At 37.1% G+C, this 27,435-nt stretch overlaps 1 pseudogene across 1 annotated transcript in view; it reads right to left on the bottom strand.

The window, feature by feature from the left end:
• Nucleotides 1-24,450, bottom strand: part of LOC308509834 (small ribosomal subunit protein eS8-like) — a 69,400-nt pseudogene extending 44,950 nt beyond the window's left edge. The window contains exon 1 of the transcript in view: nucleotides 24,157-24,450. The product of the transcript in view is annotated as a small ribosomal subunit protein eS8-like (transcript). The remainder of the gene's footprint in view (nucleotides 1-24,156) is intronic.
• Nucleotides 24,451-27,435: the final 2,985 nt, after the last annotated feature.

Raw genomic sequence — 27,435 nt, 5'->3', positions numbered from 1 at the left:
AACTTCACACCTGGCATCTCGGTCCTGATCTGGCAGCACACCTTCCTTGTCTCTGCGTCCAGGAGCTGGGATAACCTTAACATCTGGAGTTTTCTATTCAAATAACCTTTCACTACCTCGTGGCCATATGTACAGATATTGTATACTGTATACCAGTTCTCTCTTACCATGCTGCAAGCCAGATTCATCCTTGAAGCCCCAGCACATCACAGCTCAATATTTTTAAGCACTGTATCCACGTGCATTTGTTCTTATCCAGAGCCCATGACCGACTTTTGTTTCTTCACACATGTCACAAGAGCCAAGGACACCTAAACTTCCACATAGCATCCCCGCAATTTTCTGATTGTTACTGCTCTCCCATTCCCAGAACTCTCACAAATTGGAAGCTCTTCAAATGCAAACCTTTTTTTTTTCTTCACATCATATTATCTGTCTTTTCAGACATTGACACCATCTTATAATACCAAGCTCACCATTAATGGCTCTTCAGATGAGCACCACTGTGGGAAGAAATGTGAACTAAAACCCTTAGGCTTTATTTAATAAGACTTAAGTACTGTTTATGCTCTTTTAATACATTGTAAGAGCCTTGAAAAATCACTCCTCAACTTTGAGTTTTACTTACATTATCTGCTAATTCCCATCATACTCACTGTACAGGGTCATGATCAGGGTTAAAGAAGGTCATGATGGAAAAGGTATTTTGAAAGGCAGTATTAGTATAGGGCATTATTTGGGTGTTTTTTTTTTTTTTGGAATTTATCTAGTCACAGGAATTATCAGTCAATTTAGTTACAGGAATCATATAAGAAACTCCTTTAAGTTCAACTAAAATAACCTCTGAATATTTATCAATAAATTGAAATTTTGAGTAGGGAAAGATCACAGGTATGATATGGTCAGTATCCTTGGGAAATAACCTCCATGAAGTCATAGACTAGTTAGTGCCAAAACTTTAAAGAGAGTCCAGATTTTTCCAGTTTAAAGCAGTGGTTATTCTACCATTGCATGATACTTACATAATTACATAGCGCGGCTAGCTTCTTTATTTCTCATTCTTACATTCACATTAATATTTCCTTATGCTTGCTGAGTTTATTCATTAAAATATTTTTTTCTATTTCTTGTTATACTTAAATATTTATTTGGTTTTTAAGGTTTTATCATTACTTTGTTTTCAAGGACAAGCAACTTAGTTGAGTCACCTTTTGAAGTTGCCATTTATGAGTGTCTTCTTCATAACCAGATGTTTTTGTTTTGTTTTAGAAATGTCAATATCTTTGTCTGTTTTCTTTTATTTCAATTATTTTGTGTGAAAATCTTTCAAGTATAGACTATATAAGTGTTCAGGATATTTTTGTTTGTTTGTTTTTTGATTTTAAGAAGGGATCAAACCAAATTGTCATTACTTCCAGATGATTGATTATATACATAGAGAATCCTAAACCTTTTACAATTTATTCAGATTAGTAAAATAGTTAAATCATTCGATGCATGATTTTTTTAATTGCCTTTTTACAGGTCAGAAAACATATGGGGAAAAGATTACATTTACCAAAACAAAAACGTCAACAAAATGTTTTTCAGACGACATCCACAGAGCACAGTTTCCATTGTCATTCTTGGGCTCCAAGTTCCCACCTGGAATGTGATGAACAGATCAAAGGATGGGTCCTGGGCTGTCGATGCAAACCTACCTCAGTGAACCAGGGTAAGTGTTTTTTCATACCTCAGCTTCAGTGATCTCATCGGAAAGCTGGTGGAAACAGTAAGTTGTTCATTTTCACTGATGACTAGAATTCTATTGCATGAATATCTAACAGTTTATCTCTTCTATTGATGGACAGCTGAGGTGTTTTGTTTTTTGTTTTTTGCTGCTTTTCTTTTTTTTCTCTTGGGTTAATATTTAGGACTGGGACTGTGGGGTCACAGTAGATATATCCAGAATTTGAACCTGCCTAATCCTCTCCATGACACAGAATGCATGGCCTAGGATGAGTGATTTCTTGGTCTCTGTGGCTGCATATCCTCGACTGAAATCATGAAATCATGGATCATACATCTTAAAATGTTCAGAGATTTAATTAATTAATTGTGGGTAATGCTACATTCATATCTCTATGTAGCTGGAAATTCCTACTTATCTCCCTTAAAACGCTAAAATTGAACCTATATTTGCAGTGAGCTTTTAAATATTATAGTGCCAGGGAGGGACTAAGTTATATTACTATGTGGAAGACATATTTGGCTGGTGTATAACTTGTGATAATCCCAGAGTCTTTAAAGATACCTCAGGGAATGGATAGATCTATTTTTTAATCAGTTAAGACAGCTGTCTACACAGCTGTATCCTGGCTATTCGTCTTTGTCCAGTCACATGGCCCAGGACATCTGTCTGTGCTACTTTCCACCTCTGAGAAAACTAATGAGGTCATTCGATACTCATTCCAGCCAGATCTGGAGAGTCTCAGCTAACACTGGGATGATTGTTGGTCTGTTTTTATTACATTGTAGGCACATGTTTTGTAAAATATCTCATTATTTTCAGAGTGGCAATTCCAGGCACTATGACACAGAACACGTTATTTATTTGGAGTGAACACAGCATTTGCGTCTCAGTTTGTCTCGAATGATGGCTAACTGCCTCTTGAAAGGGTACGTTTTTGACAATGAAATAAATTGGCTCTCTTTCTTCTGGAAAACGTTGTCCTGAGAATTGGTATATATTTACATAAAGAAGAGATGGAATGTCTCTCAAATTTGTAATAGTCAATTTGGTGACATGTCCATCAACGCCCTGGACCAAAATCCCAGTCCTTAGACATTAATAAATGTTTGCTTCCTTTGTTTTCCTCACCTGCCAAATGCCTTTTTCTCAACCTTACTTACTTCCACTGTTGACCTTTGTCTTTCAGTTCTACCCATCCAAATCCTGTCCATTCTTCACACCCAGTCAACATATCACATCTAGTGTTAAGCATTATTCATTCCCTAAGTATATTCATATTTTCTTCCTATGAGCTTCCACTGAACTTTGTTTTCAGCTTCATTCGTATCTGTGTTCTCCACATTTACCTCCCTTACTAGTGAAGAAGGCTGAGGTAACGCCTTATTTATCTTTGTGTCTGACCTGTTACAGTGCCGGTGATTAACAATGTCCCCATATCTTTTGTACTATTTTATATTTCTGGGTAACTTATGAAAGAATCCACTAAAATCGTTAAGCAGGTTCTTTGCGTGAAAATCCTGAAAATACTTATACTGTAATTACTGGAATATACTTGGCAGACTAACACACTAAATATTGCTATGTGCAAGATAATTATATCATTATTATAAACCTATCAACTGAATGTAATTTTTCTCATCAACACCACGGATAATTTGATAAATCAGGCTAAGAGATAGGTTGAAGAGGTAAAACCCTAAAGAATGTAGAACGACATATTCCCAGAAACAAGTTGTAAATGAAGTAATGCCTCAGGAGTGAGATGTAACTAAGAGACTCCTTTGGGTGTGTTTCTGTATTCATCTCCGGGTCTGTTTGGAAGTATTCATTCTGATCAGTCTTTTGGTTTTGTAGAAGTTCCATGGAATAGAGATGGTCTAGAAAATGAGACACAATGTGCACTTAATAATATGTACACAGCTGTCATCACTAGAGCAGAGTGACATCTCAATGGCACCAACTATAGGATGATCTTGAGACAAACTAAAGAACATAGACTAGGGGACGTGGGACAGTCTTCCTTGTTGGGTACAGAAGACGTTTGGAGGCCTGTATTCTGAGGAGAGGGGGTGATGGTCAAACATATTTCTATCTGTTGAATATAAGATTGCCTGAGCACCACCACCAAAAATACATGCATAAAATATCAGACAATGTGATGACAGGCAGGAGGCTAAGGGAAGAGAAGGCCAGGAGAAAGCCTTTGGCAGACAGAACTATGTCCAGTGGGAACAATATCCATGGATACCCACTTTTCCTTATCCCACCCCTAAATCTTTAAAAAGGCTTTTTCAGAATTTCAGCCTGAGGTTTGCTGTTCTGGGCGGACTAAAAGGAGGAGTGTGTAACCATGCTTGGAATGAGATGAAAAAGGGAGAGCCAAAGCGATATGGGGTAGGAGGACAAGCGTGGACCAATAAGAAAGGAGAATTACAGAGTCAGAGACAGATCACCTCCATGAATGTTGAATTTACTTGGTAGGACTCCTACTAGTCACTACCTGGGGATAGAACTGCCAGGGACTCAATGATAGTAACTGGGTGTTAAAGGGAGGATGATCTTCTGAAGGCTGGAAAACTGGGAACACTTGGTTCTGTCTCCATAACCAGAGGACACAGACAAAACTCTGGGAACCCTGGTCATCCGTTCTTTTTCTCTTAAAAGATTAGGCCATAAGTAGGAAACCTGAGCCCAGCAAGGGAGAAACTAATATAATAATATAATTGGCTGACTTTAAGAATGCAGGTGACATCTCAGAGTAGATCGCTATGAGACTGACTTTTAAATAGACTGGAGAATAGAGAGAAGTAGAAACTTGGGAGTGAGTTTCTTTTTGATAAGCCCAAGAGAACATTGATGAGCAGCTCCCCAATGAAGATGTCTTGCCCTTTTTATCACTAATAGGAGACTATAAAACAACACTTGATATACGTAGGTGATATGTAGTAGGAAGATCATATTCTTCCTTACCTGTTTTGGATGACTAAAACAGCTGGATTTGCTCAGTTGGGTGGGAAAATCTCTGACAACAGACTTATTCCTGGCGCTAATGGTGGTGGCAATAGCTCATGAGTGACCTTTGCTGTGGCATCGTGGTACTTCCAGCTTAGGCCTTGGCTAGGTCTGGAGGGCACAGATGCTCTTCACTGAAAGTACTCAGATGGGCCAAAGCGAGAGGCTCCTGGATCTGCTCATGTTAGCATAATGAAGGTGGAAAATTGGGCATAATTGCATTCATGTCATCCAAACTCAACATTTAAAAACTCTCCATATGGACTTTGTTTCCCTATTTGATTTATATGGTTTTCAGATGCTTCTGTGGGCCCTTCAAAGCAGGGTGCTGCTGGGCATTTTGTAAAGGTTTTGTCTCATAATCGAGAAAGCCCTGAGTTTGCATTCAGACTGCCAGGGTTTAAATCTTGTGTTCAAGAGCCATTTCTGCTTGGTAAACATATTACTATTGGCACATTGCCATAGTTCTGAGCCTCAGATTCCACATGTGTAAAATGAAATAGTATTATCTTTTACAAAACACACAAGCCCTGCTACTTATATTTTCTTTTTGATCAGAAACACTTCAAGACCTCGAGGCATCATCCTGCCAGCAGGACAAGGTCTAACGTCCCACACTGAGTCCTGGGAACTCCCTGATCCTCTTTATACCTCCTACTCTTCTCACGTCTCTTCTACCCCTTCCACTCACAATGCTCCCCTCTCTCCAGCTTCCTCCTCTGCTTGTATGTGCCACCATCATGCATCCCTGTTTCCTGCCTCCTTGCTTTTGCTTCCAATGTTCTCTGTGACTAAAACAGGGCTTTCCTTCTCTTGTCGCTGGCCAACTTGATAATGCTAGGTCCATTTTGGAGCTTCAAATCTTACCTCTTTCATTTAAGCTGTCTATTCATCTTTTTCTTTTTTTCCCCTCCAAGTTCTCAAACAGAAACAACCACTTTTCCTTTGAGTTTTTGTGTTCCCAACATGGAATACAGAACTTAGCATAGAAAGATGCCTAAAGTTTTTGTTGAATAGATGAATCAGTGAATGGGGAGCGAGAAGTCACAAGATCACATATTAATGACGCTGAAACAAGCTATACTGATCACTGGTTTCAGCCCCATCCTTAAGTCCCAGCCTTTAACACTCACTGTAGCATCTCCATCGAGACTGGCAAGCTGAGGGAGTTAGGAGATCACAATTTAGTCCTTATTCTTTCCAGAAAACCCCCACCCACTTATCCTCACTAAGGGTAGATCACATCTTTTCCAGGCTAACTTCACCAACACCTTTTCCTCCGACCCCAGCATACTGGTCTAAACTTTAAGGTACATGGAAATGTTTTCTTCTAGATGGGCTACGATCCCAAAATTAATTCTTCCTCCCAAGGTGAGAGTACACAAGCCAGGACTGAGGTACAACAATGATGGGTGAGGTTGAATGCTTCCTGATTCCTTCACCCAACCCTCCCCTCCCCAATGTATACATATGCTTTCATTTCCTGCTTACTTCAACCAGTATTGCATGCTTGACCCTGGAAGGCTTCGGAGATTTTATTCCTGATTTAGAGCTTAAAGGTTTGGATATTGTTCTTCCAGGAAAGGAAAAAGGGTTGGAGAAGACCAGGTGATAGGTGGAGGAATAAATGTCACATGAGAACAAAACAGGAATTGTGAGTGCATGTTACTATTACATTTAGAAATGTTCAGATACATATTAATTGAAATTTAAATAAATTTTTAAGAAATCCCTGGTGCATTTCTGTGGAATACTAGATTCTAGATAGCAAAGCTTAAAATATAGTTATCTGCACAATTCCATCAAACTGAACTCTAGCACATCAGAAATAAATCATCGACAGTGTACAGGCCTTTGTCACTTGACAAGTCCATTTCCTAGCGTTTGAAACAAATCCTTGTTAAAACTAAGGCTATATTTCACAGTGCCAAAAAAGTCATCAAATTAATTCCCTAAGCAGTCACTCAAGATATTTGACTCATGAATTAAAACAATAATTTTTGATGGACATATTTGAATCTCTCAACAAATCTTTTTGTGTGTTGTATGGACACAGCCTTAGAAAAAGCTACATGTGTGAGTTAAGGGGAAAAATTATTCCTGTAGCAACAATTCATCATATCCTGATAATAGGGTTGAGTTTCCTGACAAAAGGCTAACTACACCAGGGAAATAAATGATGCATGAAACGTAGTGAATTCTCTGAAGTATTTGGAAGTATGACCTTGTGTGACCCACATCATATTGAACATCTATTGGGACAATGCACACCTCTTCATTTTATTTCTGATACCTAGAAATGAAAAACACAAATCCATCTCTCAAAGTCCACAGAGCAGTCATGTGAATAAAACAGGGTGGTTCCATCACCAAAGTTTGCTTTCCTGTTCAGCATGCTCAATGAAAATCTTGGCTGTATTTTAAATTATGTTTTCTTTCATAGAAGTGACTCTTTAAGTGACATGCTTCCGTTCAGTCTGGAGTTTCTTTTCACTTGGTGAGAATAGATGATTTTTGTTTTGTTTTTATTTTTCTTTCTTCTTCTTCTCCTTCTCCTTCTTTTTCTTTTTTAATGGGAACTTCAATGAATGTGCACAGCAATTTATTTTGGTCAGCTCCATTTGCCTGTCATACTATTTCCTTGAAAGGAATGATGGTGGGGAATCAGGAGACATATTTTAATCTGTAACCAGGTTCTGCAATGTGACTTTCAATGGCCCGGCATAAGCTATGTTCACACTTCAGTTTTAAGTAGTTTGTTTCAGAAATGGGGTACCTAGTACAAATACTGTATGTTTTTCACTGATGCTCACTCGCTGGTTGTAGAGAACAAAGACATTTAAATTTATTTTAATATTAAAGAGGGAATGCTGGCTTTCATTAAATATTAAAATCTAAGTCCACAAACATGTTTTGTTGGCTTTTTACTAGCAAAGCTGTCAGAGGTCCAGTCATCATTTTGGGAGAAAGTAATTTAGAGAAAAAAAGGGCATTTCATAATTCTCTAAAGATACTCCATAAAAAAATGAAAATCACTTAAATGGCTAAGGGAAGTATTTATGTCAGAGTCATAAAAGACTGAAGAAGTAGGGTTTGATGAATGAAACTCTGTGCTTGGGGCCACTTCATTCTACTCATATCCGCTACCACTTGTAGTTGGAGCTCTTCCCTCTGCATATCTTCTGTGTTCCACTTGCTTGGATTCCTGACGCCTGTCTTCCAAACTTTATCATTGGTCTTGTTGCCCAGAGCAGCTCTGTGAGTTGTATGAGTTGTACTTCTGTGTGCAAATACCAGGCTTGGAATCGGAATTCCAGGGCCATTTCTTGATGTTGTGTCATATTGAGATGTTTGGATTATTTTGAGAGTGAGGTTGTTGTAAGATTCAAATGAGTTAAATGTGTATGAAAGGATAGCTTACAAAGAGGTTGAAAACAGTTAAATATTAATATTTTGGATTGCTATACTCTGTAGTAGAGGGTGAGTGAAGTTCAATAGGGTGGCATAGGAAAGAAGTCTAGTCAGTGACTTCTGCAAAAAAAAAACACATTCAACCCAAAAGTTATTCTCTCAGTGCCAAAAGCCAAAGTTATTTGTGACAGCAGTTCTCAACATATGGTCTTTAGTCCAGTAGCACTCGAAGGGGTAGGTCAGCTGTCCTTACAACTGATGTCATAAGAAAAACTATTTCCATCAGCAGAGGTCACTTTTTACAAAAGGACACTTAAAACTGTATAGCTCCATAAAAATGTGCCACAGGGTTAGAATAAACATGAATTGTTTCTTGATTTTGACCTTTGAGTCAATATTAACTTGACCCCTCAACCTTCCCCAGGACAAATATTTGCTTTTGTTGAGCAGAAAGTTATTATGAGCATTGAAACATTAAAAATCTAATTGTAGTTTTCCTCCATTTTTCATGATTTCTTCTGGTTGATAAACTTGTCATCTTTTATCGCCTCTGTTGACTTGGCTTTTCTGAGAGAGGAGATTTGCATCTGCTTCAGTGAGGGTGGAACAATGTGCAGGTGACGCCCCCTGAGGATGGCCCATTTTGGACTTTGGTGGCGCCACTCTCTGCCTGCCTTTGGGTCTACGGGTATGAGAGGAAATAGCTGTGCAGTCTCTCAGTGGCAGTGGTACTCTGTCATCTTTTCACAAATAAGGCTACGAATGTTAAATTTCTGAGCTAACCATTGTAAGAACGAGGCTCAGCAGCAGCAGACAACAAAAGGTTGGCTTTGTGCCCAACTGGAGCCAGGGAGTGGCCATTTCATGGTCAGCTTACTCCAGTTGTCTTAACCACTGAATTGTTACTAACTTACAAAGATAAGATGAATTGCTAGAAGGCGGACTTGCAAATAGTCAAACCACTCAGCCATATAGACATAGGCAGTGTAAAATGGAGGTCAGCTACTGACACGCAGCTGCCAAGCGATGAACGGTCTCATGGATCTAGGTCATTTATATAAAATGAGCCAAATGATGAGAGGAAGAAGGAAACGGCTTCCTAGCCAAGAGCACTGAAATCGGGGATTGATAAGGATTCTGAAAGGAGTTTTGGAGAGTATTTAGTCCAGCCGCTTTCTGTTATGTACAGTCATGCACCACTTATGGATGGGGATACATTCTGAGAAATGTGCCATTAGGCGATTTTGTCATTGTGTGAACATCAATGAGTACACTAACACAAACCTGAATGGTACAGCCTACTATACATCTAGGCTACATGGTATAGACTGTTGTTCTTAGTCCACAAGCCTGCACAACATATTACTGTACAAAACAAGAGATTTAATCAAGCACAAAAGAAAGTGATGCAATAGGGAGATATGGTAAACATGAGATGTATGAGGCTACTGCCAGTGTAACATAGCATACTGTTTTACTTTGTTTTATAAGTAGAAAGAGTACACTCTAAAATAGTGATAAAAAGTGTAGTATAGTAAATACATGAATCAGTAACATAGTCATTTATTATCATTAACTAGTCTGCAGTGTGCATTATTGTATGTACTGTACTTTTATATGACTGGTAGTGCAGTAAGCTTGTTTATACTAGTATCACACGAGTAATGCATTACATTCTGATGTTTCAATAGCTACGGGCTATGATATCCCTACGCGTTAGTAATCTCTTAGCTTCATTACAATCTTATGGAATCACTGTCGTATATTCAGTCCATCATTGACCAAAACGTTGTTATGCAGTGCATGATTATATAAGGAAATTGAGTTAAAGAGAGATTAATAAATTATCCAGCATCACTATAGTTAAGGAGAAAATCAGGATCAGAACCCAGAATTCCAACTTCCAATTTAGTCTTCTCACCAAACCCAAAAGAAAAGTGCTCTGTACTTCCTTCCAGTATTCGCTTTTCTTAAAGTTACGACTGAAGAAGTCTTATTTTACCCTACACAAGGCTGGGGTGAACTGATGAATGGAAACAAGAAGATGAGGAGAATATCAGCCTCACAAGGAAGTAACATTGAAATCCATGGGAAATAGGAGCAAAAGTGGACATGGGAAAGAGTGTCTCCCTCTTGATGGCAGGATGCTTTGTCTTTAGTTCAGAGTTTAGAATCAACTCCATTTGTATATGTCTCACTATATTTATAGACATAAAGTTATTATTTAAAATATCTGCACCCATGTTTAATTCTGAAAGAAATAAGGTTTCAAAAGTGTCGTGGGTGTTGTGCTGTTTTTATTTTTATTCACTGCCACCTAAGTGATATGTAAATGCTTATGGTATTTCTGAACAGTGGACTGCGTGGTTTTAATAGAATTGGGAAGTAGGTCGTTCTGTTGTTCTGCAAAGGCTGATCAGACCGGAGGGATATCTTTGACTGTTATAGATAAACCTTTGTCCATGACAATAAAGACCATGATATTATAACACATTTGAAAAAGTACTGTTGCCTCTGTACATTTATTCCCATAATATTCAATAATCAGCAAACAAGAAAAAAAAACAAATAATAAAAACAAGCAAAAAGCCTCAACAAAGTAAATAATGAATTTTATCAGTCATATGCCTTTTTGTCTGGTTCTTATGAAACATGCAAACATTCCCATATTTTTTTAGAGATGCTTGAAAGAATTATAACTATGAAAATATTTGAAATTGAATTTATTTCTTTTCCTGTCTAATTATTGGGTGAAACAGATATGTTTTTAACTGCTAAACGCTTATGACTTTTACTTCTTTCTGATCTATTCCTTGACTAAATTTGGTACCCAATTATGTGTGTGTTCTTTACATTGTCTAAGACCTTAGTTAAAAATTCATAAAGGAATCAGAAAAGTTGATGATTACCTCTAAGAGAAAGGTTCATGCTTTCTCCTGAAAATGATCACCATAAACTTGGGAGTTTCGAGAAGGAAAAGTAAAGATGAAGGATGATTTTTCTAGTCATGCTGCTATAACTGCATTTATCGTGTCAGAACACTATCAGTGATAATGTCCTACCGAATAAACAGGTAGCTCACCTGATCTCCATCTCCACAACACCTAATAGATATTGTGAGCACACAGATAAATCTCATTTTATGTTATGCTTGGTCACAAAAAAGAATTAGATTGTGTTGTTCTAAGGTGCACAAGGATATATATATCCGTTGTAATCATCTGTAAAAATTACTTTAAGTTGAGCCGCTATGAGCTTGTTGGGTCCATGCAAAATCTGGATCGTGTGTTTTGGCCCATTTCATGCTGACTTGAAAAAAAATTTATACCTCTGAGTGATTTGCTACCAGGCCTTCAGAAATGAGACTAATTTGTGGATTTTCTTCCTGAGAAGCATATTGCAAAGGCGAAGTATTGATTTTATTTCATTCAGGCAAAATTGGTTATTTATTTTTACTTATGACCATTATAAAACAGGGCTGAGCTGCCTTGATATGATCAAATAAGAATGATCTATAATGTTTTCCTGGGTATTGAATAGAATCCAAATCATCTTGGGGTCAGCAGTGCTAGACAATTTCCCAGTGTTGAGAGGTGGTCAAAAGATGAACGCAGCTTGTGGACAGCGTCTGAGTCAGAGCAATAAACGTCAGTTGTGCACACACTTTCATTAGAAGCACAAAAGAATCAGGAGACCCATTTCAGAAATGATAATAATGTGGGCTTAGATGGCCATAATACACTTGTAATTATTTTTCAGTCCATTGGCCTATTTGATGATTCCTGGAATGAAACACTCTACCAACTCAACATTTGTTATCAGATACACATACAAAACCTAAATAAAGCTGTATGTTAGTGCCAAATGCCTTTGACGTTCAGTATCCCAAAGGATAGTGCATTGTAAACTATGTAAAATAAAATTTTATACATAGTTATGAAATGCTTATAGAATATTTGATTTTATCATTCAATTCTCTAATATTAAGGATCAGGAAACTGAAGGCTATGTCTTTACTATCTCTATTATTTATGTATGTGAATGTCTCCCAAGTCCCAAACAGTACTCATGCCACTAAATGATACTAGTACTTATTTTAGATATTGTAGGAAAGAGCTTGGGATACTCTTTCTCCATAGTGTTTCAGTCTGGTTTGGTTTTCCTCCATCTTGTTCTCCTATTTCAGGTCTCAGCCTCAATTTCACCCAAAAAAAAGAAACCTCACTGATGGTCCTGTCATCTATCTCTATTACTCTGTCATTACATCTTGTCTGTTTTCTTCCCAGAATTTAGGAAAAACAAAACAAAACAAACAACAAAAAAGAAACTCTAATTTTGTATATTTTTGCCTGCTGCTTTATCTCACTCTTCCTAGCATAATGAAAGTTCCCTGAGCAGTATCCTCATCTGTGTTGTTTACCATATTATCTTTAAAACATAGACATCACCTGAGGTCATGTTGGTGCTCAATTCATATTGGATAATTGAATAAAGAAGGGAGAATGAGAGAGAAAGAAAAAAAATAGTATTTAAAGTCCAGTGGGGGAAGGATCAAGGATGTGAATTGATATAATATTAAGTAGAATATTTATATACCCTGTAGAGACATAAAAAAAAAATGCTCTGTGTGTGTATGTGTGTGTGTCAGGCAGGGAATAGTAGATGAAAAGAGGGAGAGAGGAGAGAGAGCTAGAGAGATGAAAGACAGATTGAGAATGTTTGGAAGAAATCAGAGAGGTTTGATAAACAGCGTCTGTGGTGGCTGAAGAAATGCCTTCCGCAGTGATATCCACATATGGATCCTGGGAACCAACGAATGTTTCTCCTTCCATGGCAAAAAGGACTTTACAGATATGATTAAGTTAAGGGTATTGAGAAGGGAATAGTATCCTGGATTACCAAGTGAGCCCAATGTAATCAGAAGCATCTTTAAAAATGGGAAATAGAAAAGCATCAGAGAAGATGTGATGATGAAAGCAGAGATGAGACTGAGAGAGAGAGAGAGAGAGAGAGAGAGAGAGAGAGAGAGAGAGAGAGAGAGAGAGAGTCGAAGATGCTGCTGGCTTTGAAGATGGAGAAAGGCACCGTGAGCCAAGGAATACAGGTGGTTTTAGAAGCTGGAATAGGCAAGGGGATTGGTTCTTCTTTAGAGACCCCAGAAGCAATGTGACCCTGCCAACCCTTTTGGAACATCTGAATCCAGAACTGTAAGATAACAAGTTTGTATTATTTTAATTTGTTACAGCACCAAGAGGAAACTCATATGGGATCCTATTAAAGATGTTACTTAAAGGATAGTTCCTTTTCTCTTTTTTGAATTTATTTTTTGAATGAAAATAACACATGCTCACTGCAGAAAAGTTGGAAAAATGCAAGAAATACGTATACAAGAAAATAAGATTACCCTGCAATCTTGTCATCCAGAGAAGGAAGCATTAATATTGTGTTGTATTTTCATAAATGGACTTTTGGTCAATGAAGACAAGGAAGGAGGATATTAGAGCTGACATGGAAAGCACTTGACCATATTGAAATGCACCTTTAGTTAATTTTGAAATTACAAGTCATATTTAATTATCATTCCCTTTGTCCTAAGTATAATATAAATTAATGTGATAAAGAAAAAAAATTATTAGGGAAAGCCTGTATCCAGTGTCCTTTCATTTATCTGTGTGAATTTATCTTACATAGGCCTGGGCATGGCAGAGATGGCATTGCCTACTTTGTTCATTTCACCATCATATCTCATTTCAGGGAACATGGTGAGTATGTCAGCTGAGTCACAGAGGGAAGTTGGCAGTCTTAGCACTGAGCTCTGCTCCTTTCAAGCCACGCAACTCACAAGTCTTTTCTCTTCCCTGAATTTTTGAGACCCCTCTTCCAGCTCTAACTTCCTCGGGCCCAATTTAAAGCACTCTGAGAAGAACTTGTGTTATTTCTATTTCTGTTAACCTCATTTCATTTCCAAGGGACTCTAGTGAGTACTAACCTGTTTCCTGAAATCATATTGTAGGTAGATTTCATTTCTGGAGAAGTTAAAGAAAGAAATCACAACGTTCTCGCAGACGTTAAAGAGACTGTGAAGAAAGTTTGACCACAAGAAATTTATCTGAGCCTACAACATTCTCATCTGATTATGAACTGGATACGTTTTTAAACAACACTGTATTCTCAGGATTTTGTTCAGAGAGTCAAACAAGTGTCAGAAGAAATGTTGATTTTCGTAATAATATCTCTTCTACTTACTACAGTCATTTCAAGCTTCCAAGGCTGAGAGTGGCAAAATGAGCATTAAAAATGCTCATGCCTGCATTCACCCGGCTTCTCTAACACAAGAGTTCTTGATGTGCTTGGCTCTAAGTTTTTGCTGCACCTCCAAAGTCTAAGAGGATAGAGAGTTGGGAAACAAAACAGGCTTAAATTATGACTACCTACACAAATTGGTTTGGGGAAGACTCACAGTTATTTAGAATGGGGTTATAAATATTCAAATTTGAAGTAATGGGTCTTGCTGAATTCTCTGAATTCTGTATGTTCAAATGATGCCCTTAATATTAGTGCTAATTACAAAACCCCTTTACCTTTTGCACATTTCTCTCCAGTTTTTCTTAAGGAAAGAACTGCTCCCCTGGTATGGCAGAGAGTTGATGAGTGTTTTAAAGAGCCATTCAGTTCATTATTTGCAATAGTAATGGAAACATTGAGTTGAATAATTTAAAAGTCTGGATGAGTCATTCAAAACCAGGATCTGAATGGCAGCTATTCACATTTGAAATATCCCTGAGCTTTAAAAAGTTCTGGCTTGACTGGGTATATCAGGGCAAGTAAAAGTTTGAAGGGATGATAAAGCTATCAAGAAAAATATTTAGAAATCTGAGAGATATTCCTGGAAACACAGCCTTTTATTGCACGGATAGAGAGAAATGTCAAGGACATTCCTATTTGTGAAGAAGAAAATTCTTTACTTCAAGCACAAGAAGGACTAAATTATATTACTCATTCCATTACGGTGAAGGGTTTAGGAGCCCGAGCTCTGGATCGGTACACCCAGGATGATTCCTGATTACAGCAATACTATTAGTGTAAGATCAGGAAATTGACTTATCTTAACTTTCTTGCTTATACAATGGGGCTATAGTACAATGATGGTCTATTCTTATAGAGTTTGTGGGAACATAATGTGATATAATACATATAGCTCCCATAAAACAGTAAGGGGAGAAGAATTGTTAGCTCTTCATAGTTGTAGTATTTGTAAAATATGTCCTGAGAGATTCTTATAGACAAGCAGCAAACTAGAATTTGGGGACAGTGTGCCATTGAACAGCTCACAGTTTAATGGAACACTAGACATATAATAAATAAGAGCATTATAATATAATAAGAACTAAAGAGAAACATGGATAAGACCTTATGAGCGTATGGAAGAAGAAGTAAATAATGGCAGGTGGTAAGTTCAGGAAACACTGTGTAGTGGAGGTGATATTTGAGTGCTAATTTGTATGATCAATTGGAATTTTCCAGGAAGATAATTGCTGTAAGTGCGAAGGGTTTGGTTTTTAACTCTAACCCTGAGTTTGCATGTGCTTCAGAGTAATTTTGTGACTGATTAGTGGTGCATGACTTCATTTGTCTAGTTGTTGGTGTTCATGGGGGTCAGGGTGAAATATAAGGACATAAATCTGGAAAGGAGGCAAAAGCCAGATTTTGAAAGACATCATGTTCTAATCTAAGGGCTTTGGATCTTTTAGGAAACAAGTATCTACTGAAATTTTACAGACTAAAGGGTGACATGATGTCATATTTACTTCTGTTTCATAGCATTGTTGAGGATGAGTTTTAGGTGACAGAGACTATATATAAGGGAAATACATAGCAGACTATTTAGTTCAAGTCTAAGTGAGGTATAGAAAGAATACATTATCTAAAACAGTTAAAATTGGTGATGGAGGAAATCTGAAGGGAATGAGTTTAGATTTCTCAGAAAGATGTGGAATATGAAAGAGACAGAGATGTCAAGGATTACCTAATTGATGATTCTAACTTGGATTAACTCTTTTAACCACTGATGCTATTAACCAAGGTAGAGTATGCAGATGGGGCTTAGATTTGGAAGTGGGGAGAGATATTGTGTTGGCTTGAAAATCAGTGTGAATTTTTAGCTTACCTGAGTGAGGAGATCAGACACCAGTTGCAATTATAGATGAGTAACTTGTATGACCATGTTTGTTTAGGGGTTCTCAAGTATGCAATGAAACCTAGACAGTTTATGTGCTTTACCAGAGATAGACTTGAAAAGAAGGTTCAAGGAACAACCATCACATATCTTTACTGAAAGTGAGGGCTAAGATGTCCCATGTGCATTTAATTAAATGAAAAAGTAAATGGGATATAGAGTGCAAACAAATGGTGACTTTCTGTAGAGCTTATTTGGGAGTTCCTTTTACTAGTATTACAACTTTTCTCTAGGTTGGAAAATATATCAAAATGAAAATGTTACACAAAAAATGTATCCATAATTATGTCAACAGAAACACTACCAAATAATTACTCATGAATGGTTTCAAATCTAAAATTTTGTGTAGAATGGAGTAGATTGACCAAGTTGGTGAAATATTCAAATTCCTTTAATTGTGTTTATTAGTCATTTTTGCTAATGTTGCCAACATAATAAGATTTTAAATTTAAGTTCTCTGATAAGGATTAATGAAAGTTGACTAGTTGTATGGTACTGTGAAATTTCCTATTCAGTTAGTAAGGGATTAAGTGAACTTGCTTTTATTTCAGTCAATGAATATCAAGTATATTTCTTCATGAAAATGCAGCGAGGAATGGAGCGGTGGGGTTACCCACCCTGAGGAAGTGCAAGTATGGAATTCAAGTCTGTGAGTTTGACACTGTTAGAAGAATGTTCATATTAACAGGACTTAGCTCATTTATAATCTCTGACTTGGGGCTCTTCCTTGGTAAATGCCACACAAAAAATGACATGGCCCATTTTTTTTTTTTTTTCCCCGTAACACTTTCCCATTTCCTTTAGCTTGACAAAATCTATTGGAGCCCAAAGGCTCAAAGGAACACCATATTCTCCTTTGTTTTCTTTGGGAGGATATGTACAGAGGCATGTTATTTTGGTTGTCTGGATGTTGTCATAATGTACCTGCCAGAAGGGCTTTTTTGTGTTTTATCACCGTAGAAGAGGAAGGGGATTTTGTTATTAGAATATCAGTTCCAGTATAGATATCTCTTAAAATTGGCCATTTAACAGTGTCACCTGCCATCTGGCCTTTAAACACAAATATATATATTTGAAAATAATTCACAAAATTAATTTTTAATGAGTTAAAACTTCTGTATGAACAATTTCACTTAAACTGAGAGTTTTCAAAGAGCATTTTAATAATTTCATTTGATATGAAAAAAATTTCATAATTTACATTGGACCATACCTTTCTTTTCAATAACCTCATCCTATTATACGTTGTGTGACATAATTATTTTGTGTACAGTTTTTAGTCACATTTCTTCATTGTAAACCCCAACGCTACTTGATTTTGAGTGAGCTATGCCATCATACTGTCAGTTACTTCTGAATGAAGAAAGTAACAGTGCCTGTATCATAAGCTTATTGTGAGTATTAAATGAGATAATGCATTTGAAATATTCAGCATAGTGCCCAACCTGTTCTAAATGAGCAATATACGTGAGTTATTATTATCTTAAGATGAAAGCTTTAGTAATTTTATCCTTTCTGACTAAATGTGTCTTTTACTTTAGTGGCATAGTGATTGGTGAATTTGCCCTTTATTTTTTTATTCTCTGGCCAATTTAAGTGAACTCGCAATGTCATTGTGTACAATATCAGTTATATAGTCGTTCCGTTTTTGAAAACCATCTATATGTCCCCTGTCTTAGCCATTGTAGAGGATACAATATTTATTTATGTTTCTCCCACAGTGTTACCCTTTTAGCTGGGAACTGAACACCCAGCTACTCCTTGAATGTTTCATAATGAACTTGCTATCTCTCTGAATTATTTCAATTCCATTTAATTCAATAAATACATCATGCTGTATTTTCATAGGAAAGGGATGTATGGGTGATAAAGGCTTAGACTCTATCCTTAAGTGTCAGTTTGGTTAGGAAAACAAAAGATCCTAGTATAGTGTTATATGTAGCACATTGAAGTACAAAAATGCTAAGATGCTAGCAATAGGTGACAGAGATGAAAATTACCTATTATTTCTAATAGGTCTGAGAAGGCTAGATTGGGAATGGAGAGCTTGAACTGGGGTCTGAAGGATGAGTAGGCACTCAGTTTGGAATTCTAGGCAAAAGGAAGAGCCTGTGTAAATACATAGTAAATATATGAAATAACGAGCATGTGCAGAACAAGAGTTAATATTTACTTGCAAAGGAAAGTGTTACATTGGTGGGGCATATTGGTGAGGAATGGGTGGTATAGGTAGAATAATATGATACATCTTGATTATTTTCATTCCCCACTTCATTTCTTTATGGGAGATCTAGTTCTCCCTTCTCATGATGCTTATAGTAAAATACGCTTTCCCCTGTCTATTTTTCCTTGTATTATGTGAAATAATGACGTGTAGGTAATTTCCTTGGGTTGTGGGCTAAGAGAATAGATGTCTCCAAAGAGTAAAACATTTTTGTCTCTAATGCCTCTCTGCTGATTTCTAATGGAGCTTCCATTCATTAACCCATTATTCCCAGAGCTACAGAGCTGTTCCTGTAGGAGCCTGAGGGTTTCGTATCTGCTCTGATAGCATCAAATGAACTCTAGATCTTCCTGAAAGACTATTCTGAAGGGGTGACTTAGGAGCTGCAGGTAACAACTGCTTGACCTCTGTTACTTTTTGGGAAATTGTCCTAAGTTTCTTATCTGAACATCTAAGAAAAAAGTCTGTGAAACAGCCAGACCCTGAGACCCTGTTGTCACACTCCTTGTTGATTTTAGCTTTTACTTTTATTTTTATTTTATTTTATTTTTTTGCTATGTTCCAAGTCAGGTCAAGTTTTATTGCAGTACATAAGGGAAAGTTCTAAAATTATCCAGAAGAACCTGCTGAGGGAGATAACTTCTTGGCAGCATATAGATTCAGTATTCGGTGTTTGGCAAAAACAGAATTCATTTTTACATTATTCCTCCACTTTCAGAGGACAGAGAAGCTTCTGTAAAAATGTCTATAACAAGCTTTTTTTCCCAAAATGCCAGGATTTCCCATCTTGCCCTAAATTGGACAGGCAAACAAGTGTAGATTTCTGAATCTTGCTCTTGACTAACCAAATCAATTTCTCAAGTAGGAGATGTGGAATTTGCCTCTTAAAATAGTACATACCCCTTAGTGATCTTAGCTTGCTAAAATTTGAGGAGGTCTGATATAAGTAAAATAATCAGAAGCTACTGAACAGTTTTGAAAATTGTGTTTTGGGAAGATTAACAAGCCAACATAGTACAAGATGGATTGGATCAAAGAGAAATCAGGGGCCATGACTCAGATAGAAAGTTATTACACCGGTGTAAGGGCATGAGAACAGACATTAATCTTGTTTGGATGGATACATGGCTCTAAATCATGGTAATGAATAGAGAAGATTGCTCTCTAAGTGTTTATTTTGATGTACTTAAAAAACATCCTCTAGTCTACCGAACGCTGCCCCATCATTAAATATAGTGAAGGGATGGCCATGTGCTATACTTTAAAAGGGCTAAATGTTCCCTGTGAGTGTTGACAGGAAAGTTGAAATTGCATATGACCATCCAACTTCTCAAAGAAAGACATGCACTGAATTAATAAGATCTAGAAAGCATCATCTTGCCATAGTTGTGATGGGACCAGATGGCCAGGCACACATGTCACTGAGAAACACTGAAGTTTTGTTTTGGTTTTTCTTAACTAGCTTTTGATTATTCCAAGATGAAAGCTATTATGGGAAAAGCCCATAGAGATAGGCCAACAAGAAAACTAACAGAAAATGCATAAGAAACAGAAATAAAAATTAGAGTTCCCATGGGCACAGGCATAAAATGTGCAACTCTGCTCTAGTTATCCAGGTAAATGTAATGTTAGCATATACTTTCTGGAAGTACCTTTGAGGGTTCAATGCCTTGCACTCTCCAGATGAGAACACAATATTCCAGAGTGGCCAAGGGACTTTTTTTTTAAGCTTGCAAACTAGTTAATGACAAAGCCACAAGAAAAGCCTTACCTCCTGAAGACTTTCTTGCATTCTTTCATCTATATCACAGTGTTCCTATTTCTTCAAAACAGATACATGCCACATCAACATGAAAATATTTGTTTTATACTTTACTGATTTTTTAAACTAAACTTTTTACTAAAATATAGCATAGATACAGAAAAATAATATACAAATTGTAAGTACTCTGATTAATGAATTTTCACAAAATGAACCATGTAAAAATAATGCAGTAATACTGAAAGCAACAAACGAACAAGATAAACAAACAAGCAAAAACTCATAGACACAGACAACTGTTTAGTTGTCTGTGGTTGCCAGAGGGTAAGGGGAGCGGGGAAGAGAGTAAAGGGGATCAAATATGTGGTGACAGAGGAGATTTGACTTTGGGTAGTGAACATACAATGCACTATATAGATGATGTATTATAGAATTGTATACTTGAAACCTATATAGTTTTATTAACTATTGTCACCCCAATAAATTTAATATAAAAAATGCAGTAAAGAAAGAGACCATTATCAGTAATTGATAATCCCACTTGTTCTCTTTCCCATTCATAATTGTATACTCTATTATCCCAAAGGTAGCTATTTTTTTAATTTTAACAACAGATTCATTTTACTTGTTTTTATATCTTAGATAAAGGAATCATACAGTATATGTTTTTGACTCTTTTAGCCTAACGTTATAGTCATAAGCTTTGTTTCTGAAATATATTACTGTAGTTCACCATTTTTATTGGTTAGTATTTTCATTGTATGGATAGTCATGGTAAATAAATTCATACAATATATTTATTTGTTCCACTGTTGATGATTACTTAGCTTGTTTCCAGTTTTCACCTATTAAAAGCCATACTGTTTTGAAATGTTTTTATACATGCCTTTTATAAATATGTGTATATATGCTTTTCTATTGGTTATACACCTAGAAGTATAATTGTTAGATTGTAATATGTGAATACATTTAACTTTAGTAGATTCTGCCAGTTTGGTAGCGGATACTTGTCTCTATGAATGTTTGATTTAAAATTAAGTTAGCACTACAGACCTGTGGGGTAAAGGATAGTCTTCTAATAAATAATGCTAGAACAATTAGACATATTTGTACATATTTTTAAGTAGTAAACCTTGAGCTCTACCTTACAATATACACAAAAATTCGTGTCACATAGATGGTTGTAGTTTAAATGTTGAACTTAAAAAAATAAAGCTTCAATAATTTATATTAGAGAATACTGTCATGTATTGTCATAACTTTTAGGCAGATAAAAAATAGTCTGTAGAAAGCATTATGGTCGATAGAAAGCATAATACATAGAGGAAAAGATTGATAAAGTATAACTACATTAGCATTTTTCTTAAAATTAAAAGGTAAACCACCACGTGGATGATATTTATAATACATATATGTGTTGAAGGGTATGAATCCAGAATATATAAAATCTATAACTCAATAAAAAAGAGACAGCATAATAACAATTGGACCAAAATCTGGGATGGGTACTTCATAAAAGAAGATATCTCAATAACCAATAAAAATACAAACCTAAAATTAAAACCAGAATTAGATACCACTGTACACAGAGCAGATTGGATAAAATTCATTGGAGAGTAAAAAGGTTCTCTGTATGTAAGAATGGACAATAAGTTTGCGAACTCATCCTAGAAAAAGTGCTATATACCTCATTGCTGAATATCATTACAGTCACCTTCGAAGTACTCCCCTGGGGAAGCTATGCACTGATGCCAGCACCTAGTCCACTCCTCAAAGCAATTTTGAAACTCTTTTTCTGGAATGGCCATCAGAGCTATCGTCGTACTACCCTTGAGGTCCTGAATGTCATCAATAGTTTGATGTTTCCTTTAACTTCAGGTAAAGAAAGAAGTAATTAAGGGCCAGATCAGGTGAGTAGGGAGAGTGTTCCAATACAGTTATTTGTTTACTGGCTAAAAACTCCCTCACAGAGAGTGCTGTGTGACCTGGTGCATTGTCGTGATGCAAGAGCCAGGAATTTATGGCAAAAAATTCAGGTCGTTTTCATCTAACTTTTTCACACAGCCTTTTCAGCATTTCCAAATAGTAAACATGGTTAACTGTTTGTCCAGTTGGTAGAAATTCATTATGAATAATCCCTCTGATATCAAAAAAGATTAGCAACGTTGTTGCAACAAGTTTACAAACTTAATTGTCAAACCTCGTATATTGCTGATAGAAATGTTAATTGTCACAGTCACTTATAAAACCTTTTTTGCACTATTTACTAGGTTCAAGAATGAACCTAGAGATAAGTTCAAGAATGCTTATGACAACTTTACTCTTAATGGCCCCAACTTAAAAAAAAAATCACAAATATTTTATCAGTAATAGTAAAGATTAAATTTTAAATAGTAAAGATAATTTTGTGTATCAGGTAATGGAAAACTGTACAGCGGATGTTAGCAAACTTTTCCTTAAGAAAGAGTAAGAGAATAGTGATAAGGCAGGAGCATTGTACACGGGGAGGCTTTAGGGTATCATTGGCACGGTTTCTTTACCTGGATATTTATCCAGTTGTTCATTTTGTGATAATCTATTGAGCTGTACATTTTTGTGTGCTTTTTCATAATATGTTATAAACTTATTAAAATTTGATAAAGTATCCTTATATTAGAAATAGAATGGGGTATTGTGGGTGGGGGAAAAATATTCACCCAAAGTAGTAAGAGTACTTTAAGAAATCTCATATGAAGTTACCTTTTCATACCTTCAAAACACCACCATCGCGGTTTTGGAGAAATGATGAGAGGTAAATAGAATTAGGGCTGTGGAGGTAGGAGCTCTCTCTTCAGTATCACATTCCTTAGTTGCCACATCCCGTGCGATGAGGTTTGTGAGGAAGGAGGAGGGCCGTGCAGGATTAAGAAAAGACAGTAGACATGAATCAAGCTGAAGCAGGGTGAAGGGACCCCCAGTCTCAAGGACTGGACCCCCGAATCGGGCCTATGCATTAGCTTTTATTAGTTAGGTGAGGAAGTAACAGAGATAAAGCTTGTCAATCTCAAGATCTGTGAATCCTATACATAATAGGAAACTGAGTCAAGCCAATCATCCTTGCCTGCAGTCAGCAGAACCCTAAGTCTCAGAATGTTTGTACTTCCCCAAGGGACAAAACCTATATGCATGTGAATAGATGGAGAGCATATCATTGAATCTCTTCCCCTGCAGGTTGTAGGAAGGAATGCAGCCACAGAGGCAGAGGCTCTCCTTAGCCTGGGGAAGGTGGGGGGCTGTGCCCACCTCTATGAACCCGTGGGTTCTCCTTTTGGTCCCCATTCGACTGTGCCTGGCTTGAGTTGCCCCCCAACCCCCCGTGGGGAATCTTACTCATCATGGGTTGACCAGCCATCTTTTGGGGGCCAAACAGGGAGACATAAGGTGCAAACACAAAGGTGAAGCAATGTCCCTGAAAGGCTCCGTCTCACAGACTCTCCTTTCTTTAGAGGCAGGTACACGGAGACAGATGGGTAGGCTGCTGCATGGCAACACTTAGTGATAACACAGCTTGGTTTGGAAAAGGGATTGGGGAAGATTGGTTTCTTTTTGAAAGGAAATTCAAAAGATGGTAGCTTTTCTAATGTCTTCATATCCAAAAGCATAATCCCTTTCTTCATTTCTTAAGGTGGCAGCTGAATTTAGCCAAGTGGGAAAATTTCTAATTAAATCAGTGTTTTGAATTTTTTTTTTTCTTTTTCCACTTTTGGGAGCACCGGATCTGTTCCATGAAAGGAACATGCCTGGCAGGTCACTATCTTCAGGACAGGTTCATCCCAAGCTGGCTTTGAGTAGCATGCAAGGAGGGCTGGAGGTACCCAAGACTTAGGCCAAGAAGCTGCAGCGTGAGGAACTCTCCTTGCTATGGACTCATTGAACCTGCAATGCTCTCTGGCCTTTTCTTTGGGGATGTTCTCTTTACTGACTATTTTAATGGGACTTTTTAACATCTGGTTTTCTCTGCACCTCTCTGGGGCGTTGACTGGGTTCACAGGTAATCGACTCCTTGACTTGCTCTCTTTTCCAGGTAGCCTCATCCTTATTGTTTTCATTTCCGTTTATATGGCTTCTGGTATGTTCATTCCCTGTGTGATCTGCTTCCTGCATCAGGCTCCCGCCTTGATGATTGAATCGCCTATTTCTCCTGACTTAGCATGACCACCATAGACAAGCATTTGCCCCACACTGCGGCAAATGTGAAGTTTGGAGAAACTGATTTTCTAATAAGCAGCTGAGATTAACAGGAAAAGGCAAGGAACGGAAAGGAATAGCCAGAAAGGTACATGCATAAAATTGCTTCCCTAATTTTTGTCCCCACTTTCACCTTAGGACCAACCAGAAACAGTCAATCACATAGGATGCCTGGCTTTTAATTTGCTTACCTACAACTTCCCCCATGCCAGCAACTTCCAGTCACGGCCTACCTGAAGCCTTCCCCTTTTTCCACTATGAAACTTTCCCACTTCTCTACTGCTCTTTGAGTCTCAGTCAGAACATAGGTGATGGGAGTTGATTCTTTTGCTATAGCAAGCTCTGAATAAATCTACTTTGCTTTTCTCATTTGGTTGCTCTTTGTTTATTTCCATATATATGATGCTCATACATTTTTTTTCCTCTCTCAGAACATGATAAATACCATATACTTGAAATTGTTGTTTTCCCCCTCTCCCCCCCAAATGAAGAGCTATGTGGAAACCTGGCAACAATTTATGTGGCAGTTCCTTTATTTTTAGAGGACAGGAGACTATATTTAGAAATCCGGTTGGATTCTAATTTAACATAATACCTCTTTCCAGTTTCCTCTCTTTTATTCTTGTTATTCTTGATTACCTAGTCACTCGTTGCAGTTTTAATTATATTCTCATCTTTTTCAAAGATCAGGAAACATTTTAAAAGAAGAAAAAAAAAATAAAGGTAGTTAATTGTCTGCTCACAAAGGATCCCAAAATATGTTTCCTTTTACAAATCAGTAGTTGCCTGATGTTTTTACTTCATAGGCCTTGTTTGAACAGTTTCTTGATAGATGAGGAAACCACAATGTAGAGTGCTTGAATATGCATCAGATGTACATGCTGAGAGATGGGAAATTACAGGGTGAACTGCTGTGACATGCAGTCTGCAAGCGACAGCAAAATAGATGGTTTTCTGGAGCTACTATTTTGGAATCACTCTACTCCTGGGAGTTATGATCATGAGGTCTCTTCAGAGCTAGTCTGATGACTCATATATCATCTATTTGATCAAATGAGATACTCTAAATGCCAGCTAGATTGAGGACTCCAGGCTGTTTGCACTCAACAGTGATTGTTTCTATTTGTGATTTTTTCTATTTCTTTTAGAAAATGTACTTACGAAAAACCAGATCTTCTTTGAACTAGAGTTGTGTGGCAGAGTAAGACTTACCATGGTACTTAGATAATACACTTGGATAAAGTTTAACTTTGATCATCTAATGGGGGCTGTAGTTAGTGGATTTCATTAAAAAAAAAAAACACAAAATAGATATTTAGCATTTCATTTCAAATCAACAGATTTTTAGATCTGACTGTGTGTCATTTGCTCTATCAGACCATGAAGAGATTGTAAAAGGTTTACACTTTGAAGTGGAAAGATGCGTACAAATGCAGCAAAGGTAGTGGTCTATATTTCTTGTCTTTATGTGCCACTCCTCCTTTTCCATTTTAACTATTCAGAACACCTGCAAATGGCCTTCCAGAACCAAGCACGTTCCTCTCTTGAAGTCTTCTACTCTATTGTTCTGGAAGTTGAGATATTCACTTCTCTGACCACAATGTTCCTCTCTTGGTCAAGGCTCTATGCTCCATACTTTTCTGTTCTTCTCTTGAATAAAAACAAATATTTTCCACTCTCTTGGGGCATACTCTTGTGGGTATGGTTCCAAACCAATGTTCCTTGGGGTGTTTAGGGACTATCTGGGTTTTACCCATTCAACATGAATTAATATTTCAACAGTAGACTCTTGAGAAAGGCATGGTATTTTAGGTGGGAATTTAAACACTAATAGGAGGCCAGAAATGAAGATATAAGAGGCTGTTGGCCTTCCTTTGAATGACAATATGATGTGTTGTCTAACTTATCTGTGCAAAGTCCAACCTTCATTGTGACATTATAGAGAACCAAATGTGATCCCAGAAAGCCTGAGCGGTTTGTCACTCAAAATCTAGACCACTAAGAAACCTACAGAATGTCCTGATTTGATATGCTCTTATTCTCTTCAAGATATTATTTCCTTCCATTCATTCCCTCTCTAAGTACTTTTTCAGAAAATAGCAAGTCCTTCCAGAAGGAGACTCTCTAACTAAGGTCTTATTTGTTCCCTGTTTCAGATACAATTGAATAAACATTTGTTCACTCATCCCTAGCAGAATTTATATCAAAGAGCCTGAAGTCTTGATTATAGAATTAGGATTACACTTCAGTGTTACTGTTTGTAGGTCCTTCCCTTGCTACATCTGTATTGTGTTCTGTGCTTGATTGGGAGACTGAGAGTAGCTTTCAGAATAGGCTAGAACCCTCCTGCTCTGTTCTAGCTCCTTTCTATTCCCGCTAAGCACCAGATCCATGGAATTCAGATCTTACTTTCAAGCTGTGGTTGCTGCCATCTACAAGGGGATCACAAGGGGATTCTTACAGAATTGAGATCTAATCACATTCATACAGAACTGAGATCTAATCTATAGGTTCATTATGTGACTTTGGCTAGGAGATCACTTAATCTTTCTCACTATGTTGTTGATCTTCAAAATGAGACTAATAATATCTACCTTTTAGTGTCTTTGAAGATAATTAAAATATTATGTATGTAAAGTGCATAGTTTGGTATATACGAGGTCAGACAATTAAGTTTGCGAACTCATTCTAAAAAAAGTGCTACATACCTCATTGCTGAATATCACGACGGTCACCTTCGAAGTCCTCCCCTTGGGAAGCTATGCGCTGACGCCAGCACCTAGTCCACCATTCAGAGTAATTTTGGAACTCTTTTTCTAGAATGGCCATCA

Source organism: Rhinolophus hipposideros (genome assembly GCF_964194185.1).
Source record: "Rhinolophus hipposideros genome assembly, chromosome: 17".
In the NCBI taxonomy this organism is placed as follows: Eukaryota; Metazoa; Chordata; class Mammalia; order Chiroptera; family Rhinolophidae; genus Rhinolophus; species Rhinolophus hipposideros.
Note: the sequence above shows the minus strand (reverse complement) of the source record. Positions and strands in the feature narration are given on the sequence as shown.